General features: G+C 41.5%; 1 long non-coding RNA gene across 1 annotated transcript; it reads left to right on the top strand.

The window, feature by feature from the left end:
• The first annotated feature begins 2,166 nt into the window (after positions 1-2,166).
• LOC123048110 (uncharacterized) lies at positions 2,167-3,683 on the top strand. The gene is made up of 3 exons (XR_006423240.1): positions 2,167-2,519; positions 2,652-3,004; positions 3,201-3,683. It is a non-coding gene; the product is annotated as an uncharacterized lncRNA (long non-coding RNA).
• Positions 3,684-4,079: the final 396 nt, after the last annotated feature.

The following is a 4,079-nucleotide window of genomic DNA, read 5'->3' as shown; positions in this document are numbered from 1 at the left end:
AATGCTATTTTGAAGTTTCAAAAAATTCTGAAAACAAATCAACATGTTTATATGAATGTATATTACACATGTGTAAATTTTGATGTTGAAATAAGTAACCATGTGAGTTACACAAAAATGACAAAATCATGATTTTGGAAAGATGAACATTGCATGCATTATTCACTATTTGGAAATCACCATTTTGTCATTTTTGTATAGATCGCATATTTACTTATTTCATCATCAAACTTTACACATGTGTAATATACATCCATATGATCATGTAGATTTGTTTTCGGAATTTTTTTAATCTTAAATGTGATTTTCAAAGTATTTAAAATAAAGTCCTTCAATACACCCGGGTTCCAAAAATCCACTCTCGCATGGGAGGTCCTATGCTGCGCTTCAAGTGGCAAGCCGTCGCTAAAATCCACACCGGCAACCTGGGAGTCACAGTCCCTTTTCTGGGGTTTTTTTTTGTTTGGTTTACTAGCATGGGGGCGCTGTAATGCACAACAGTTCTTTAGAAAAAGGAAGCTCAGTTTTTTGACAGATTTAAAAAGACTTTATAGATTCAAATATGTTTGTGAAAGTATTCGTAAAAATCAGAAAAATATTCACAAAATTTTGAAATTAGTCGCAGGTTGAAAAATGTTCATGATTTGAATTTGTGTTTGTAAAACTTAAAGTGTTCACGAATTTTTAAAACGTTCACAAATTTAGGATGTTTTAGAATTTAGAAATTGTTCATGATTTTATTTTATTTTATTGTAAAAATTAAAGTATTCACGAATTTTTAAAATGTTCACAAATTTAGAATGTTTTAGAATTTATAAATTGTTCATGATTTTATTTTATTTTTTGTAAAAATTAAAGTATTCACGAATGTTTAAAATGTTCACAAATTTAGAATGTTTTAGAATTTATAAATTGTTTATGGTTTTATTTTCTCTTTTGCAAAGATTAAAGTATTCGTGAATGTTTAAAATGTTCTCAAATTTAGAGTGGTTTAGAATTTATAAATTGTTCATGATTTTAGAAAAAAAATGCAAACGAGAATATATGTATGCGAAAATGTTCACATGTTTAAAATATACTTGTGAATTTAAAAAATGTTCATGACTTACTCAAATTCATCTACTTTGAAAAATGTTCATAAATAGCACATCATAGAAATAGTGATATCGGCGTTGGTACAACAAAATCTGAGTAGGAGCTGGTGGCATGACGAGCTACAAAAACCGGTTCTGCTCCCGGCGACCTATGTGAGTGTTATAACAATAATTCCACGGTTTCAACGTGGAACAAGAGCTCACAAGCAGCAATCGTACTGGGTGTGGGTAGTTGCGCCGTGACCTCTGATACATCTGCTACTAGGACGGCGAACATGACCTACCCTAGCGCCGCCTGAGGCGATGAGGGTTTACATACTCCGCCGGCAACATCTCAGATCTCACAGTGTTGGGTCTTCCTTACCGTTGCCCTCCCTAGCCGGGTACCTGAAGCGCAGTCCCAAAGGCTTCCTGGCCCAGGTCTCTACTGTGAGGGTACCCTAGGGGAGTTCACACGTGATCTGGTCCTATCCGTCACGAGTGATGCCATGGAGGCCATAAGATCAAGGTAGGAAACGACTAAGCTTGGGGATGAATGGCACCGTAGGAAGAAAGTAAAGATGGGATCCTCCCCATGTAAGTCCATCGTTTTTGAAGTTGAATTGGCAACCTCCTAGGGGAGGATCGCCGGGAACAATGGATACTCTATGCTGGAATTGTCGCGGGTTAGGCGATCCCGCGACAGTTCATGAGTTGCACGTTCTAGCGCGGGAGTGTGCTTCGGCGATATTATGTGTGGTGGAAACTCAGCTTGTAAAATATTGCATGGAAGGATTGGCCGGAACTTTTGGGTTATGATCATGCTTATGGAGCGGGGAGTAGTGGAAGAAGAGGTGGGCTATGTGTTTATTGGAAAAAAAACCCTTGTGCTGGAATTGAGAATTTTCTCTAAGTACGACATTAATATGATTGTGAAGAAGGAAGGAAAAGAACCTTGGAGGTGGGCATGCTGGTATGGTCAAGCAAATAGGAGCTTGCAGTATAAAACATGGGACATGATGCGATTTTTGAAGGCCAACTATGATCTCCGGTTGTTATGTATTGGAGACTTTGGAGAGGAGCGTTTTGGTGGCCGAGCTACCTGGAGGCCGGTATCTCGGCCGTGGCGTATCGCGCTATGATGTGTGCTGGCTTGTTTCCGTTTTCTTATACAATCGCCATTAAGTTGAAGTACATCGGTGCTGCGTTTGTACATGGGCCTGATGTCCAGTGGCTTGTGCACGGACGTTATGTACCTACTGGCCGCTTTAAATGTCGCACGAGTAGTTTGGCTGTTGGGTGATTAATAATGTTTTCGATGGGCCCAATTTACTTCGACGGTGAGCAGCTTTTCTGCCTGGCTAGACCATTCATCGCCTTCTCGCGGCAGGGTGTACGACGGATCACCATGCATGGGCTGGAGTTCTTCGAGGAAGCCTTATCAGGGTAAGCTCCATCTGATCTTACACTTTAGGGTATTCTGTTCTAGAGCTGGGAACAAGTTGTGCGTGTAGAGCATGTTGCCACTGCCCCATTGTGTTAGATCTGAAAAAGGTGATTTCCTGTGATTCGTTGCAGATTTATCAGTAATTTATTCCAAGGGTGGTTGCCGGTGATCTTTTAGGGGGAGATATCGTTGTTGCCTGTTGTGGAATTGGTCGTTGTTTCAATCCATGAAGCTCGCCGGGACCGCAGGATTTCATTTCCTCATAACCCAGAACCCACAACTGGCGTCATGGATGCAGAGCACTACCTTGAGGATGCAGTGCTGGATGGAGACGAGATTAACTCATACAACGATGCTAATGAGGTTGCCGATTCAAACGATATGCCTCCTCAAGTTATCAGCGATGCAACCGTCAGAGAGGATGGAGATGCATAGCAGAGGGCGTGTTCGTATCCAACTCAAAAGGGTCCTGCTGGACTAGAAGGTAATCAAGTTGACAACTTTTCATATAAATGTATTTTTCTGGCTCGTAGATGGCTTGTTTTGGAAATATTTAGCCAGCCATCCAAAATTGTGTTTGAGTGTGGTTTGAATATAGTTTACTAGAGTGTGCAGCCAGAAACAGACTGTTTTCTGATAGAACTGACTGAATGCATGTGCAACATGTTGATGAACTGCAGAATTAGGGTCGGTAAGGCAGCAGATGAGAGGAAAAAGGTTCGAGCAGGGCTCGTGTGCTCAGGCCTTTTTTTTTTTTCTGAACAAGGGGAAGGGTCCAGAAGGAACATGTGTGACTGTTTGATGGCAACTGTGCGCTTTCCACTGTGCCGAGCCCTCTGCATGAGCTGTCACTGTTGATTTAATAGCAATACGAGAGACTGGAAAAGGCTTGTCGCTGAAATACGGCAGATACATGCATGCGTGGCGCTGATCAGCAGAACGAGCGACGGCACAGATACCGGCCTCCAGGTAGCTCGGCCACCAAAAGGCATTTTTGGACTTTAGTGAGGTAATAAGACTGGAGGAACAATTTGTTCCCAATCCGCCTGACATGGCCCAGATCAATCTTTTTAGAGAATGTGTAGATGTGTGCCACGTCTCATACAATGGAGTAATAAATGGCAGCACGTTAGTTGTTCAGTAAAGAAAGATAAATTTTGATTCATGGATGCTTTTATTGTTTCGTGAAAAAGAAACGTCCCCCGGGTAGGGGTACTTTCTAATGCGGAACGGCAGTAAAAATGCGGGCGTGCCAGTATACATTCGTATATGAATAAATAAAAGACAATCACACATAGGGAAATACTGCTTTATTAATTCTCTTGAGAATTGCAAAGTGCGGTTTCCCACATGATTACATATGTTGCGCCATGGACAAGTACATCTGACTAATAGCCAGCGATTGTGGGAGTTCTAGTTCCCGGAGCCTCGTAAGACCATCCGGTTAATTGCATCTGCCAGTAGATCCCGCAGAACACCTCCGATTAAGCTGCGCTGATGGTCGTCTTGGACCTGAAATATTCTCATAATATGTGTTGGGAAGTAAAAGTGGCAGAAGT

The sequence above is a fragment of the Triticum aestivum genome, chromosome 2D, assembly GCF_018294505.1.
Source record: "Triticum aestivum cultivar Chinese Spring chromosome 2D, IWGSC CS RefSeq v2.1, whole genome shotgun sequence".
Lineage (NCBI taxonomy): Eukaryota > Viridiplantae > Streptophyta > Magnoliopsida > Poales > Poaceae > Triticum > Triticum aestivum.
Note: the sequence above shows the minus strand (reverse complement) of the source record. Positions and strands in the feature narration are given on the sequence as shown.